We start from the raw sequence: 18,543 nt of genomic DNA, 5'->3' as shown, positions 1-18,543 counted from the left end.
CAAGATCAACTGTGCTTCACACTGTGTGTGTTGTTTGGCACAATCTTGCATGTAAATGTGATCTCAAGTGCAATCTTTCATGTAAAACTTAAATAAAAATTCATGTCAAGTGGTATATTTAGAGAGAGAACACTCCTCTCATACTAAACATCATTTTTTCATCAAAAGACTAAAATTAAACTTACTTACAAAATCAGGGATTAATTCGACCATTAACCCTGCAAATTAATTATATAAATTGTTGGAATATAATCTTCTATATATATATATATGTAAAGCACACTTGAACCATTGTATTAATTACATTAGTAAAGATTGCATACTCATGATATTAAAGTGTGAAAAGCTTTGTATCAAACACTCGTGTTATTATTTCTATCTTAATTATTTTTGTTTTTTAATGACGCATGAAGCAATGAAGTTCAACAAAAGGCTATTCCACTTAGTATTTTGTAACAATTTCCATAACCTGCATTATGTAAAAAAAAAAAAAAAACTATTTGGTAACAGCTTCCATGTCCAACATTTTGAAAAAAAAAAAAGGCTATCAAAAGGTCGTAACCTGCATTATGTAAAAGAAAGCTATTAAAAGAACACATTTCTAGAACACATGATGTGAACGGTGAACCATTTGGTAACAGCTTTAGGAACTAAGGCTATTCAACTCAGTAATAAACCTTCATTATACAATCATGTGGCAGTATTGTTACTTTAGAAACTGATTAAAATGTTTAATGTTTAAAGACTATTTAGCTACCTACATTAAATTGCCTCTATAGTATATCTCTATATAAATAAATCACTCACATGTATACTCAAATCATACATATATTTTCGACTCCGACAACCGGTGAGGAAAAAATGACAACTTAGTTAATCTCAAAACTGTTTTTTTTTTTAATTACTCATTTGTTGTTTTTTTGTTTCAGGAAAAAGATCATCAACAACAACAAAGAACACACATTCCTTAACGATCTATCCTGCACTACTGATGATTGTAAAATAAGAGTGTGAGTTTCACAAATATGGTAATTTACTACTTTATATTCTACATTATCTTTTCTAAACAATTCTTTTCATTCAATTGAATCATACAAATATCATCATTTCTATATGGCTTAATATCTCTTTTGGTCCCTCATTTATCACGATCTTGCACTTTTGGTCTATCTAGGAAAAAATTAGGAAAATTAGTCCTCACATTTACACACTTTTGCCGTTTTAGTCCAAATAAGGATCACTTTTGCAAACAAATAAGCAATGTGAAGGACCAAAAGTGCTAATTTTTTTATTGGGGGACCAAAAATGTAAAATCGTGATAAGTGAGTGACCAAAAGAGCTATTAAGCATTTCTATATCTATATGACACAAAGTAGTAACAAAGTGTGAACCGCATAAATGTCTACACTGCACTAAACAAATAAGTGTAAAATATATTGCTCAAAATGTCCTTCACTTATGATATGATGAGAATAAGAATCTTACGCTCCTCAATATATTGTCATATTTTGTCATTATAGACAAAAAAAAATAGCAACCCAACTCAATCCTTCAAAGAGAACAAATGCCCAGCTAGATAGAAATCTACTTTTATATATGTGAAACTGACTTTAAAAGAACTTCTTCAATGCAATCAGCAGTTGTAAACAACTACATCAACCTGGATAAAAAAATCAACACAATTGATAACATAATTGCAATGACTTAGTTACTTTCATTTCAATACTAAACCAAAAAAGTAATTAAATTTATGTTATATCAAATTAAAACTACTATCATTTCAATTTCAATGGAAATCGACCAGTTTGCTCCCTTTTTTCAGTTAGTTGTTAAGTCTTTTTCTCTCTTCAGTTACAAATCCCTCATATAACACTCTTACTCATTGTGCACCAACGGTAATTGCCCACAAAAGTTTGTTATGCAATGACAATAAAAAAAAAACCAAGGTCGGTCATTAAACTATGCCTGTATTTTGTCACAGTCAATTATATGTTGTATTGTCTAAAGTAGCATCACCAAAGTAAATGAAAAATACCTATTGTTGAGTATAATGATACATATGCACAATATACTAAAAATCCAATATACAATGAATTTCCTCAATGTAATTATATTTAATATATCTATATACTCTATTTTTTTCATTTAATAGTTTCTTACTTTTATATAAATATAAATATCACAATTAAAATTAAAAATATAACTAAAAACGAACCCGTGCAACGCACGAGTTTAATTTATAGTTTAAAGTTAAATCTTAGTAATCATTAATAGGTTTACACATCATACTTTTATTAATTGTGGTTTTTACAAATATATAAGTTTAAATTAATCATAATAATAACTTTAATAGATCGTATAAATTGTTTGAATAAACAACATTGGTTGTCTTATGAACAACATGAACTTAATCATATAAACTGTAATAACTTTACACTTTTAAAACCTGAAGTTCCAGAAGTCCACCTATATTATTCTACTCAACAATTTATTTATGTACATTTGTCAAATTTAAAGAGAAAAAAATTAAAATAGATGAAAAAAAATCACATTTGAGCAAATGTCAAAATCCATCTTAAACTAATTAATTTGTGTAGTTAAGTTAAATTTAAAGTGAGTTGATTTCCAATATAATTTTTATTTGTTTGCATAATTAAAATCTAAGTAGTTTTTCCAATTTTCCTCTTATAACCGAAAAATAGCCTTTCCAAATAATCTAATTTCATTTTTTTTTAAATAATGATTTTTTTCAAAGCTTTAACAAACACCTATGTACCAAAACAAACACCTAAAAAGTTAAAAAAAATTAATTAATTAAAATATGATTTTTTAAAAGACAAAAGCTGAAACAAACAACTCTAAATCTCAGCCGTTGATTTCTTATAAACAATTGTTAGCTTTTTGAAAAAGTGAGTCTCTCTTTGAGATGAGTCAAATTCATTTTTGCTATCTTAAAAAATTTTGGGAATGAAAGTATCCTTTGCGGTGTTTAATAATTGAGCCCAAAATCACAAATCCATTGAGGATAAGGAAGTCTCAATTTAATTTCAAAAAAAAAGGAAGTCTCAATTTAGTGTTACAAATTGGGTCTAGGACAACATAAATACTTGGGCATCCAATCCCAATATAACGATTGAAAAAAGACCAATGTAAAACAAAAAAGTATGAAACTTTTGACAACAATCGTAAAGATTTTCTAAACAACGATCATGAGGAAGATAAACCCTCCTCTAACTCTAAAACTCCAAGCATTGCCAAAGCAAAGTGACTTTTCATCACAATGACCAATCAGTCAACCAGCCTTTGGCGAGAAAATTGGTGTTCTTTCTTTTGCAGAGAGTAGGTTCTTCTTAACCTTAGTTATTCAATAATCTCTTGTATGGCTCCTAGATTCTTCCTTTGGAACACATGCTGCTTTAATCATTCTACCCATTTAATTTGAGAATCTCAAACTGCACTTGAGTTGAGGATCAACCAACTAATCAATCGCTCATTTCCCCTTCTTCATAAAAGGTTTAGCGTGCAAATGAATATCACATTCGATGCGCCCGCAAGACCACACAAGTTTAAAATTACTATGCTTAACCTTAGTGCAGTGCCGAAACTACCAGCTTCATAGTCGTCATAAATGCTAAGCATTGGTGTAAGTTTAATACTACACAGGATAAAAGTAATGTAATTTCAAACTCCGCATTACTTACATTTATGATTGCCATAATAAAACTTTGCATTACTTACATTTATCCACTCAAAAAGTAAGCACTTGGTTAATTTCAAAATATTGGTAAACACAATTCAATCTTCCCTATTCAAACTGATTTTCATAGAATTTTACTATTTAAGAGATCTGACCAATATAATAGACTATTATAACACAATAAGACACCTAAGAAAGATAACATCTGTCAAACTTTAAAGCTAGATTATGTCTGATCTTTTTATTAAGTCTAGTATGATCTTTGAACCAGATAAAATGTACAATTTTCAATTTCCTTGCAACTTGTAACATGAGTAATCAAATAGGCCATCATACAGTTTTGTGATCTAGAAGCAATAAGCTAAGGTGAAATTGACATCAAAGCTTTGCACTATCAGAAAGGAGTAGATTAAGATTCATACTAATAATGTTCTGTTTATTCTCAACCACAGTACACAAAAGTAATGAATTTTACCATTTCATAATCAGGAATTAAGGTAACTCCTCAATAATTAAGCCATTAACTCACCCATAAGACCAAGTTCTCCTTTCTTGGAGACCTTCACGCTTCAATTCGCTTTCAGCCAGTAATGAGTTCCACTAAAACCAATCCAAAAGCATAAACATCAATCTTATATGATATAGGAAAGCAAAGTTATAGAAAGTTTTTATTTCAGTAACTACAATATGGAAAGAAATAACAGATACAAAGAATTTTTTTGCAGAATCAACATGAAGGGCTCAAGTTCATACCCCCAAAGTTACTTTGACAGTTTTGGAACAGAAAGGAACTGAAAGTGCAGAATTTTTGCCAACATTCCATTATTCTCACTCTGTAATTAATATTTTTTACTATAAAAGTTCAGCCTTCAAACCTCCCTAAAGTCCACCTCAGTAACCACATGAGCGAGGCTAAACAGAATATTTAGCAAATGAAATCAATATCTTAATCTGGTTATAGCTTCTTAAGTTTTCTAAATTAACAATCCTGCATAAAGACATGACACTAAATGGTACATGACATGAGATATCACTTCTTTGATACTAAATCAGATTTCTCTACTTGCCAAGGCTTTCTTATTCTATTTGTGACATAGTTGGAAACACAATATAACTTAAAATATAAAAATACAAATTCAACTGCTGAAAAATATTTCCTTTTCCTTTAGTAGTATGACAGTATTAATAAAAGGAGAAAAATCTGCATTCCATCTCTTTTTGCTCTTCAAAGTAATTATTAAAGTTTTTTTTTTTATAAGCCAAAGAGTTGTATCAAGAGGGGCAAAGGGGGTGCCCCAACCCAAATAGATGAGAAATACAATAGAGGAGAAAGAGAAGGAAAGATTAAACTAAGACTAAAACAGAACAGAGAAAGATAAGGGAATACCAAATGCCCAAAGGCTAACTACATAAACTATACATAGAGGGGTCTCTTTGTATCAATTTGCTACTTTCAAAGCACGAAGCAACAGAGCCCTTCCAAATAAGCCAAGTAAGAATATAGGACTAATCCAAGAAAACACCTTCAAATGTTGGCAGAGAGAGACATCCACGAAAACTGACTTTGCCCTTTCAATTAAGTCCTCACATACCAGCACCTGCATAAAATATGCACCAGAAATAAAGTATCTCAGGAGCCAATTAAAATAGCATTCCATGGCAAGAGAGAAAGACTCGGATACAGGAAAAACCACCTCCCTACCTTAACCATTATGCCAGAACAGTCCCAGAACCTAATATGGCACAAACCTTATAGCACTGCAACGTTTGTAGTGTCAAAACCTGCAAAAAAACCACAGGACAATAGGTATTACCAAGGAGAAAACAGTACACATAGCCAGAAGCCATCAACAAACCCGCAAGGCTCTCTTCCAGAGGCAAAACATCACAAACCCAACACTCCAGAATCTGGAAATGACAGAAAAGACCATAATTACAAATATCCCAAAGTAATTATTAAAGTAATTGGTGGAAAGAAACAAAGAATATAAGGAGAAACATTGCAAATAGAGACTTTAAGTGAGAGAAGTATCTCATCTTTGGAAATGGCTAACCCCACCTAAAACAACTCTCCATGCTATTTTTGCATACATTCAATTCTTCCCTCTCTGCTTAAATCCCCAGGAAGCAAGCTTGCAGCAAAAATGAACCTGCAATCTGATAATAAAATGATATAAAAATTGACCTCCCATTCCACAGCATGAAACAGTGAAATCAGATGAAATATGAGAGTTCAAACAGAACAGTGAAATCATATGAAATAGAGGTGGGGGGTTTCAAGCAGAAGGATTGGGATATGGGAATGGTGTGAATGAGAGTTCACAACATGGGGTATTTATAGCCAAACTTTGAAACTACACTCACATAAACACACATGAAGCAGTTGTAGGTAGTCATAATATATAAATGTTAAAAAAAATTGAAATCTCAATAACAAAAATCAACAACAGAGATAAAAAAAAGTTGGAGTAGTACGAAATATATTCAACCCAATGGAGAAAATTAATGGAGATTTGGATTGATACAAACCATTTGAGTAAAGAATCAACCTTTGCTGATGCATTCAACCCTAAGAGTTCTGCAACTCATGAGAAGGGGTGATGAATGAACAATTGAGCGTTTGAGATGTCGAGACGTGAATGGTTCGACGGCGGAAAAAAAGGCTCATCAGATCAAATCGGAAACGACACAGTTGATGGATTGGTGAGAAGTGGGTGGAAACGCAGCTGGATTCAGATTGATGTAGAAGAGAGATGAACGACAAAGAGGGTAGAATGGGAGAGGAATCACGCTAACGACAGCTAGGGTTGATGGGAGATGGGGAGGAAGAGTGTTGGCGAGGCCAACAACGTCGTATCCCACATGTTAAGTAAAAAAACGAAAAATTAAAGAAAAGAAAGCCAGGTGGCGCAAACTCATTGGTTGTTTCTTATGAATAGTAACTGGAGAATAAGATGTAGTAGATATCTTTTTTCCATTATTTTATTTTACTGGAAATATTCCTGGAGGAAACTGCATGCTCGAGAGCAGAAATGAAGTATGTTTAGTTTAGCAGCCGAAGAAGCAAAAGCAAGCATAACCAGAGCCACGACGCAGACAACGACCGAAATCTGCTTTATCAGTGTTGATGCACACACTTTGGCAGCTTCCCTCTCCCAACACTACACAACTACCAGTCCCTGGATCGGTACTGCTCCGCCTTTCACAAAATTGTGCTTCCACCTCTGCACAATGATAAAATAATTAAGAAGACAATGAGAACAATGTTAGAAAACTAGTTGTGATAATCCTGGATAAAGTCAAGAATCGTGAGCGTCCACTTTCCGAACAAATTATTTCGACCCTATAATTGCCTGGGTTCACGAAATCTTTGTTGGGATAATACTTGACAATCAATCTGTTTCTTGGCACAAGAGAACAGATAAAGAAAGTAGAGATGTTATGGTTTTCGAATTTCTGTGTCTGTATTCTGTTTCTGTTTTTCTGTATTCATTCCTTAGGCTCCGCCCCTTGGACCCCGGTTCGTATTCGCGGTTAATTATGCGTTGGCTCACCGAGCGTGCACTCCGCACTAACCTGACTCGATTCTGAGCCTAACGCGTAATTGCATCAGCCTATAGTAGAACACATTACTACTAAAATACATTGATGATTCTAAAATCACCAACAAACAATGGGTTAATAATTCAGTCCTGATACACAAACATAAAAACAGTGCATGCTACTATGGGACGCCCCACGTTGGTAGTGGTTTATGACCGCCAATACACTTTGTGGGTGTCCAGCAGTAGACTGCACTGTTTTTATGTTCATCAATCTTTTTCATTAATAAATAGGATCTAAAGGAAATAGACATGCATGATTGAATATGTGGCTTAATTAGTTGTTTGTACCCGATGTAGAGAATAAGAGGAGGGCAAAACAGAGGAAAAGAAACGTGGTGTAGAATGTAGGAACAGAGGAAGCCATTGTTTGCTAAGAGTATAGGATGTTAGGTGCGAAAAGCATGGCCAGTTGGGTGTATATGTAATGCAAGACAATTCGGCATTTCGGCTTCTTTTGCCTTCAACAATGTGAACATGGGGAAAATTTCATGAATACTCCCTTAGGGATAAGCTTCATTGATTTGTTCGTGTCTTGATTCTTCTGTATTTAAACTAATAGCCAATAGCCAATTCTTATCGACACTCCCAACTTTTTGTAAAAATGCGAATCTAATGTCAAATATCTTGTCCAAACACTATCTTGTATTTTCTTTCTGGTTTGAAATTTTTTCTTTGCTCCTCTAATATAATCTACCCCATTTATATAAAAACGAGGTACTATATATTTTAAGGTTGACATCCTATTTTAGTTTAGGGTTAATGGTTAAATTAGTCTCTGAGTTTATAAGTGTGTTTGATTTTAGTTTCTCGATCTGATGAAAAATGACGTTTAGTGATGATTATTTTTACAATTAGTGACGATTTTTGACCGCCACTAAACGTCATTTTTCCCTCAAATGAACTAAAATCAAACTCGCTTACAAACTAAGGGACTAATTTTACAATTAACCCTTTAGTTTATTTTTTCTTGAAAATTAAATGATACATTTCATTGGTGTTTTCTTTTAAATTTGATATAATCTGGAAAAAATAATAATTCTAATTTTAGACTACATGCCATTTAACTTTGCATACATGCTCTATAATTTTAAATTTTGCAACTTCTACTTTTAAAGTTCTACTCGAAATACAAATATCTATTAATGATTAAAAATTCCTTGTTGTGGGGGATGAAAAAGAAGAAAAGAGGCTGAAACTGAGAATATTCTTTTGGGTAATAAATTGTTTAAAAATTACTCTCAGTACATTTTCTTGCTATAGTTCTGAAATTACGAAAAAAGAAAAGCAAGAAACAAAAACTATGGCAAGCTCCTTCTATCTGTTACAATCAATGATAACAGATCATTAGGAGGAAGAGATCACTGGAGGAATAGAAAATAGAAAAAGTATAAGAGAGTCCTACAAAGACCAAATCTACCCACAAGACCAACTTTCCCATGAGGCTAGTGAAACACCCTCTCTGATGGGTCCTCCTCCTAACTAGCATCCTCAGTAGGCTCCTCCTGCATCGGTGCGAATCCCTCTATGGACCCTCGGGATCAAGATCGATGATGGTCCACTCCATGTCGATATGCACAGTCCGCACATACAACAGTCTCCTTTGTGGTAGTCGGATGAAGGAGACAGTATCTTGTCGGTGACGAAGGTGTGTGAAAAGGCTCTTCCTTCACCTAAGACGTTGAAGCAAGAAAACCTGACAGAGTAAAGTCAGCACTGGTTCTAGTTGAAGGGCTCGAAGTAGTAGCAGTAGAAGTAAAGTCACCCAAAGCCATCCAAGAAGGAATAGGCTCTAATCTCGGCGTGTAGTCATGTAGCGTCCTCAGTCATCACAGAGTCTCTCAGTGACGCGCCCGAGGTAGCTCAGATGGTGGGAGCAATACTCTTCCTCCCAAGCATCACTAGAGTTAGACTCCTCAACATTAAAGTCTATCTCGCCCGAAGGCTAGACATCCGTCCAAGCATCTCTCATGAATGAACTGATCTCGCACCTGAAGAAGAGGTAGTTCAAGATTGTATGGTATGAGACTATACAGTTGAGGAGGGTTTAAAAGATTTGTTTGGTACTACTCATAACAACAAGATACGTCTTCTTTTTAGGAGCCCAACTCATAAAAACTTTAAGGTTAAGTGTGCTTTCCTTGGAGCAATATTGAGATAGGTGACCTTCAGGGAAGTTTTACTGGGTAGCACGTGAGTAAGGACAAAACGTGTTGGAAAAACCCGTGTTGTTACCATGAGGCAGTCATCAAGTCAAGATGTTACATTCCCCGTCCACTAACAGCTCCAAGATTTCGTTAGAAATGTAATTATATCTCCATGCATGAGTGGTTGGGATCACCAAAATCATTGAAGTTAAGTTTCCAACGACGTATCTTCCACATGAGTGGTTGGGATCACCAAAATCATAGGTATCCATAACTTCTCGTAGCAACGATATATAGCTTTCTCATAATTAGCTTCCCCGTTCGATCATAGTCGATGATAACATTCAATAGAAAACATAATAAATAGTTTATACAATCATTGCAATCATCTCATAGATTTTCATGTTAATCACATCATTGAAAGCATGCAACCATATCATAGATTATCAAGTGATTCATATCATCAAGAGCATGTGATCATATAGCATGTTCCAGCAAGTCATGTTCATAAGTTCACATAACGTATCATAATTCAATATGTCATTGAAACATAGCTCAGCATATCATATATCATAATCTCATATATCATAGCATATTTCCATTCACATGTTCATATTTAGCAACAAGATCATTCAACTCATATAACAAATAAACAAGTTATATGACTCTTTTCTCTTCTGTATTGGGTTGAAGTACCCCTTGTACTTCTATTCAATATAATTCATATTGCCTATCAAAAAAAAAAACAAATAAACAAGTGGCACGCTAAAGTCCTGAACTGGAAGTGCCCGTACCAAAAGTGTTCTTCTTGCAAGTTCGCAGTCCTATCTCCCGTACGGTCGTGTGCATCGAATCAAACCTTAACAAGCACACATACAACTAGACTTATATAACTTCTAAGATCAAACTAAGAGCTAAATTAAAGCTAAAACTTACTAAGTCAGTTGAGTTGCTAACTATATGCATATGCTTTACCCAACAAGGACTAACGTCCAAAACCACATTTTTAAGCTTCAATACTCACACAACTTTAAAAACCCTAGCATCAATACATAACAACTTGAATCAGGATTCTTATGATTTGATTAGATCTAGTGTGACACTTGGGACACACAAAAATAATGTTAAGAACAACCTAGGGATGAAGATGATCTAAATTTTGTACTCAATTTTAAGAAAATGGTGTCACAATTCATCCGGCTGACTTAAATTGTCACAATTCGTGTACTATAAGACGATAGCATCATTTATACATTCTTTTTTCTCTCTATCTTTTTCTTCTTGTGATCATATCACATCATATATTACATTTATTATTTTTCTCTTTTTTTTAATTTTTTTTATCAGCATTTCTTTTTTCTTTTTTCTTCTCTTAATATATTTATGTGTCTACAGCCTACACCACGAGAAAGACAATGGTACCGTATTGAAGTAGAAATACGAAAATTGAGAGAATGCAAATTTCTTTGAATGAAATCATTTTATTATACAAAACCACACAATGTGTGAATTTACATCATCAAGTCATTAATTATAAAGCAAACACATATATAGTGAGGTGGTTTATATCTTCTGTCAATTACAACAGAGATATAAAGAGAGAAAGAAATAAGGTATATTGTTTCCTTCCCATTGTATTATTTTATAGGAAATATGAAAGGTGGAAATTAAATCACATGACTTGAAATTCACTCTGTAATTAACAGAAGTTGCAAAAGCACGCGAAGCCTAAGCCATCTTGGTGACAAGCCCCGAAGATTGCGTGTTCCACGTTAACGCATTTATCTTTACAGCTTCCCGAATCAGTACATATCCCACTAAATGAAGTGCTTCGCTTCTTACAACCTAATGCTAGCACTTCTGCAAAACAAGAATGAAAAAGACATCACAGAAATTTAAGAAAAGATCAGTGAAACTAATTAAATAAAGATGTGAGATGAACTATCATATAAAAATCAGTTATGTACGTTAATGGAGCATTGGAGCTTAAGCTTTTATAATTTGATTCATGACTTACGACGTGTTGAGAAAAGAAGAACGACAAGGCACAGGAACACAAACATGGTGTAGGATAGACGAGCAGAGGAAGCCATGCTTGCTTGTTAAATTAATATCTATTGTGAATATGTCAATGAGAGTGTAATTGGTACGAAAAACATGGAAACAATCTTGTGTATATATATTGCAAGTTTCGTCATTAACAAAGCTAGCGACAGCACGAGATATTTTCAAGAAATATGCTTCATGGCTGTTCCTGTCTTGTTTCGTTTTACATGGGATGCAACAACTTATTTTAATTGATTCCCCTAATCGGTCGAATATATGCGGGGATTAATGCATTGTAATTGTAGGGGAAATGAAAAAGGATGTCAAAACAAAGCCTAGCATGATAAAGCAAGAGTAGAGAGACTAAGGTTATACATTGGACACAAGCTGGTTGATTGAGGTGGAACGGTTGAACTTTGTTGGGGGAGAGCTCAGGGTGTTGTGCCCGGGAGGCTAGGGGTCCCTTCAAAGACACTACGATACCTAAGTTAGTGGTTGGGGAATTTATGATTTCTTTTGAATTTGGAGTAAGATGTGTGTACCTGTTTCAGTTTCAGGTTAATCCTGGCCTTTTATACCTGCCAAAAGGTTGAGGGGGCCCTAGTAATTTGTGATGATCGAGGACCTGTTTGATTACTGTTTTCAAAAACTGTTTTTTGTGTATAAAAAATGGAAAATTTAAAAGGTTTAATTTAAATATGCTTGAGGTCTCTGACATTGTAAGAGGAATCCAATTGGGTTCCTGAAAAAAAAAATCTTTGAAATGTCATCCTAATTTTTAAATCAAATTAAGTTCATATGCCTACATGCCATCAATTTTGACCAGTCAACCATCTAGTACCGAGTCTAGTCAGTTGAGCTAGAGTGGTCACATGCACTTTTTTCACATAAGTTTTAGTCTTTGAAATTTATTTAAATCATATTTTAATCATTCACTCCCACTATTATCTTCTCCCCTTCCCCCTTCATCTAATTCCTTTATACATGAGTTTCTTTTTTTTTTCCTTGAAATAAATGAGTTATAGAGGAAGAATTCCTTCTCATTATTTTAGAAAATTATTTTAAAAATCACTTTAACGTTGTCTGAGTAACAATAGTAATAAATTATTGATTACAATTTCATGTTATTAGTTGTATTAAATAATAGTTATCAACTTCTTAGTTTCTTATAAAAAATAATTTATTAATTATTAATTAAAAATAGTCAGAATATTAATTATCAATTATAAATTGAGGAAAAAAAATTAAAATTGTAAAATAAAACTAGGAAATATATTTCTATGTAAATAGTATTAAAAATTTAAATTAATTAATAATAAAATATTACTTATTAATAAAAATTGAAAAATAATAGTTTAAAAATATCTCCATAAGGTATTTATTATTAACAACATCATATTGTATTTATTGAGGAATTCTAGCTCAGTCATTGCTTGTGTTCTCTCAAGAAATCAAGTTTAATTATAAGATCTTCTAAATTTTGACATTAATTAGTTCATACAAAGCTTCAATTCGAAAGTGTCAGTTCCCTAAAGCTACACCTAAAGGAACTAAAGTAAATAGAACAATAACAAGAGGATATGATAGGAAATTTCACCTGATCATGAGATAATGAAAAATAAAAAAATTACTAATCCTCATACTTAAGAACATACAATTTTTGAAGAAATTGGTTGAAATGAAAACCTAATATCCCACGCATAGCGAAAAGTGACAGTTTCAAAAGGTTCAATGGGTTGGCCATTTTTTAGAATGCAAAAATCATCCCCAGAAACCTTCAAGTTTGATGGGTCGTCACCAAATTTTGTTTGAAATTGAGAGCAATCAAGCTTTATTTTTGACTGAGTGCATGATGCGCAGTTGTTGGTGATGTTAACACGAATCACAGGATAGCCATGTGCTGTATCTGATGTTTCTTTTTGTCCAATGCTAATGTTACTTAAGGAGCATTGTCCATGAGCTGAAACAATAAAAGCAATGAATTAAGAGTTTATTGAAAAAAGTACAATGTGATATATACATGCTACAAAGAAGAGTTGTAATATGTACCTTTGAAAAGCAGGAAAAGGAAGACACCTTTGAAAAGCAGGAAAAGGAGGACAGTCAAGAAGAAAAGTTTCAAATTGGAGGCCATTTGAGTAAAATTGAAGTTGGATATGACAAGGAGGAAATAATGGACATACCACAATTTCAAAATTAGAAAATATGGCTATTTACGTGGGTATCCAGAACTTCCTAAACAAAACTCTGTTGGCAAAGGTTGTATTTTGATAATATTGAAGAGGTGTTTCATGCTTTAATGGGGTGTGTGCCAAGTTTCATACAACAGTGTGGAGACAAAATATGGAATGTAATTTGATAAAAATTCTAATGATAGAAGGTAGGGGGTTGTATAACAAAAAAGAACAACTCTTTTGTGGGGACCCAAATCTTTACCACAAGTGCAAGAAACTTTGGAGGAAATTGTGAAATACAGCTCTATGTGCCTGTTTTACAGAGCAGCATGGTAACCGTAAATGAGTCAGATTCAGAGAGTCGATCTCTTGATTGTAGCTTTTAATTCCACACTTTGGCTGCATCCAGAAATCATTTACTCTGTGCATTATTCCTCTATGGTTGTTTTGCCTATCACCTTGCTTAATTCAAGATTCTCACTCAATTGATTTTAAGTCAATACGTTGAAATTCTCATGGAGTTTATCTTGAACTATTGCATTTGAATGGTTGGTCTCTATACTTGGAAATCAACGTAATTAGTTTTGAATGAAGCATCCAATTGTCAATGAATCCTCTTTGTATTAAAGAGCGATATTAAGCTGTGGAAAGATTAGAGAGCAATTAAATATGAAAGGTGGAAATTAAATCACATGACTTGAAATGAAATTCACTGCTTTTGTTGCAAAAGCATGCGAGGTCAAAGCCATCTTGGTGACAAGCCCTGAAAACTGCGTTGTTGCCTTCCCAGTTCCCATTATATATATTCAATTCACAGCTTAACAGAAGTAGCAAAAACAAGCAAATCCTAAGCCAGCAGGGTTTTCACAAGCGCCGAACACTGCGCGTTCCACATTGACGCACTGATTCTTACATCTTTCGGTGTCAAGACAGGGCACCCCCACATCCCATAATACGCTACGCTTCTTACAACCGAATGCTTGTACATGTTCTGCAAATCAACAATGAAAAAAAAGTCATTTTACACTGGCGTTGCATATTCATTACTACTCTTAAACTTTTCAATGATATACATTAATGGAGCTTAAGCATTTAAGGCAGTTTGATTCATGAGTTAATTACCCCTTGTGGAGAAAAGGAGAAGAACAAGGCAGAGGAACACAAACATGGTGTGGAATGTACGAGGAGAGGAAGCCATGCTTGCTAAATACTGTAAATTAATTTGTACGAAAAGCATGGCAACAATTGGGTGTATATATATTGCAAGTTTCGTCATTAACAATGCGACGGCCAGAATTTTTTTCAAGAAATATGCTTCATGGCCGTTCATGTGTCGTTTCGTTATTAATTTATGGTGGAACAACTTAAATACCCCAATTCGATCGAATATTAATGCATACCAAATGTTTGAGTGAAGAAAGCGTTGGGTTGATTGTAATAGTAAAATAAGTCCCACATCGTCAAATATGTTAAATGAAGAATGAGGAAAAAATAATTGGAGAAGTCCACATACCTAACGTTGTGAATTGAAGCAAGAGGGAGACTAATGTTATATATTAGACTCAAGTCATTTATATAGATTTAGATGGGTTCGTAGCACTTTAAACTTATATTTATTTCTTTTGGTTCTTTGGCCACCAGTCTCTACCGGAGAAAGGGATCTTACGTGACTAATCTAGCTCATAATTTGGTAGTGATGTCCATAACCACAAAGGTACTTTAAACTGATATCTAACTTAATTAGTTTAATTACTTATTTTGTGAGAGTGTGGATTTACCGGCAATTGTGAAGAGATTAAAAGAAGTCAATATGTTGTAAATTTTTGACAAGTTTGCAAACCTTCTTGATAAAAGACTTTGAGTAACTACTCTTGTCAAAATTTATTATGACACCATCCATATTCTTCTAGCTTGTTTTGACTTTTTCCTTCACTAACCTCATCTATCCTCCATATTCACATACTTCACATACATGGACGTTTGTCATGAGTTTGGATCAAAAGCTAAAGCTACACTACCCGCTAAATGGGTATGCGGTTGGGCACAGGTAAATATCCATAACAAATAGTGAATATGAGTGTGGGTATGAGTACTATAGTACTAATTCGTCCCAAACTCACACACACATATTACACACATAATTAATAGTATATTAATAAACTAGATGTATTGAATTAACTAAAATCAAATGTAATATAAGCTTCAACTCGTGCGATGCATGAAGAAGCGATTCTACAATTTGTTATTAGAATTTAAGCAATTTATAAATGGATTCTATAAAAGGAATTAAACTATTTATGTATCGTACTCATTTCAATCGTTATCTTTATCTATATATAAGTGTAGAATAATTATTTTGGGTTGAAGCTAACTCGCAGAGTTGCTAAGAACAGTTTAGTCTAATCTAAGATAACGGTACACATGTGTTGTAGTGGACGACGCTAATGTCCTGAATTAGAGTCAGTTGCATGTAGAGACCGACTCTAAACGTTACGTTGTATGTCAGCTATGACTAGCATTAGAAAATAATTGTAAAATATGAAACACCCGCACAACATAATGAAAAACTGATGAATTGAAAAACTTAAAATTATCTAAATGGATGAAAATAGGGAAAAGGCTCTCAAAATAGTCTTATCTTTGAAGGAAACACAAAACTTGGTAAAGCCTGAATAAAAGATTCATGTATGTTTGTGATTGGGTGGCCGACGACTACTAGGTGATGGACAACGACGTAATCAATACTATACCTTTGGAGAAGTTATAGTGGTGTTGTTCGATGAGGGGGATGCATCGATGTGATTGATAGATCTTAGTAGACAGTGTTTAAGGTATACCAGTCGGATGATTGGGATACGAAAAGACGCTGCTGGGAACCAGATCGGCTGCGTGCCCGACCAAGAGATGTTGCGTTGGCACTTACCCCTGAGTGCTACCTTTGTGAAGCAGGTTACTTCGTCTTCAACTTTGGAATTAGTGACAGAGTCTACTAGTGACCGCAGAGTCAGAGATGGTATCAATGCTATTGATTGTGGAACCAATCAATCCACATGTTTAGTCTGGTGAAGTGCACATGTGACCCTGTTCATGGGATTGGCTACATGTTTGCTGATATATCAAACCCTGTTGTAGATCTTTTCGGAGATCAAATTTATTTTCGACTGACAAGGAGAGCTCATCGGAAAAGGAGTAGCGTTTTGGGTAAGGATTGAGCCTTTTCTATATAGATCTTATCCTTAATTGTTGGTTGAAGCATCTAAGATGATCATATATGTATGTATTATCTTGGGTTCAAGGGAATGGTAGGTTTCGATGTTTTGTTCTTATGTGGTCTCCCCTAAGTGGGGATTACATGGAGCTCATCGGATACAAGTGGTCTTTAGATATATCTTTTTGAAGACTCAGTTGGTACGTATATTGATGAATATACAATTACTTATACCTTGAGTATTTATTATGCATTTTTAGAGCATGTTTTGAAAAAGATATTTAAAAAAAACATATACTTGCATTTCTATGGCTTTCCAAATATCATTATCATGTTTAATTAGTGTAAAGGAAATCGGGGCGTTAAACCCTGCTTTGAGTTTCTTAGATGAGAAGATGCTAAAAATTGTAAACAAACCAGAAGAAGACTTCTTCTGCTATCACTTCCATAGTGACTCTTCTCTTTGCTAAGCAATTTTATTTAATTGCATCTAAAATGTCGATACCTTATTTTCACTAACATTCCGTTCTTGTGTTTCTTAAAAAATTCCTTTCGTATAATATACAAGGATAGTAGCTCGTTTTCCGTGCGATGCACGGATGAGCGATTCTACAATTTGACATATTTAACTCTGTAATCTATTAAGATGAATAAATTAATTCACATACTAACAATTTGTAATCTTTTCAAATATATAAAGTGGATAAAATTGATTATTAACTTTAATGTGTATAATAACAAAGTTGCATTTTGCATTTTTTCAGTTTCATTTAATTTATTCATATGCCACCAATTCAATCAAACAATTTTTTTTATAAGAGGAAGACAATTCAATCAAACATTTAGATTAAAAAAAGGTGTTAACAGTCAAATTAGTCCACGAGTTTGTAAGCGAGTTTGATTTTAATCCATCTGAGGAAAAATGACGTTTAGTGGCGGTCATTTTTACGATTCCTTGCAAGTCACTTGCTAAACTAACATCAAAGTATGAAACACAAAGTTATGATGATAAAAAATAGGTGCCAAGAAACACAAAAAATAGAGTAAGTTATCTTACAAAAAGTAGAGTAAGTTATCGTACAAGAAAGATAGACCGCTTACATCTCTATAATATTAGACTTCAGGTTCTTCTTTCATGAGTTATAAGCTCTGTTACCACCATTTTATAGTTCAACGTATTGATAATAATATTTCCATAAATATATTTCTCACGAGTCTTGTTGCTTATTGATTGAGAAGCAAGGAAGTTAACTTTAATAGCGTTGATTTGCTCCTTAAGCTGGATAAAACTTATATCAAGTTTCTTATATCCATTCCATCAAGTTCTCCGATCATATTGTGACATGTGTTTAGTTTTTTTTAAATTAACAATTAAGTCTTGATAAATATCATTTAATTTTAGAAATAAAGTTCATTTGTCATTATTTCAATGGTGAACTTGACAAAATGGAGATAAGTAACTTGATGTAAGTTTTTTCCTTTTCCTATACCTTAATACAGCCCTTTCAGGCAGTTCTTTTTTTCTTCTGCTTTGCATCAGTTGCACTTCTAGCAGCAATTCTTTTCAATTACCACAAAACATAACCCATTTTATATTTTGGAACCTCATTTGATCCACATACCGGATATAAGTGACCAGTTCTAAAAATATTAGTAAAATAAATATGGA

At 33.5% G+C, this 18,543-nt stretch overlaps 2 long non-coding RNA genes across 2 annotated transcripts; both read right to left on the bottom strand.

Annotated features, from left to right (window-relative positions):
* Positions 1-4,923: 4,923 nt before the first annotated feature.
* On the bottom strand, positions 4,924-7,679 carry LOC130748731 (uncharacterized). The gene is made up of 4 exons (XR_009022766.1): positions 7,591-7,679; positions 5,757-5,854; positions 5,400-5,605; positions 4,924-5,295 (listed from the first exon to the last, which is right to left on the bottom strand). It is a non-coding gene; the product is annotated as an uncharacterized LOC130748731 (long non-coding RNA).
* Positions 7,680-12,951: 5,272 nt separating this feature from the next.
* Positions 12,952-14,880, bottom strand: LOC130748540 (uncharacterized). Its single transcript, XR_009022727.1, has 3 exons — positions 14,789-14,880; positions 13,542-14,657; positions 12,952-13,452 (listed from the first exon to the last, which is right to left on the bottom strand). It is a non-coding gene; the product is annotated as an uncharacterized LOC130748540 (long non-coding RNA).
* Positions 14,881-18,543: the final 3,663 nt, after the last annotated feature.

Source organism: Lotus japonicus, chromosome 3, assembly GCF_012489685.1.
Source record: "Lotus japonicus ecotype B-129 chromosome 3, LjGifu_v1.2".
In the NCBI taxonomy this organism is placed as follows: domain Eukaryota; kingdom Viridiplantae; phylum Streptophyta; class Magnoliopsida; order Fabales; family Fabaceae; genus Lotus; species Lotus japonicus.
This window is presented reverse-complemented; position numbering and strand designations above follow the sequence as displayed.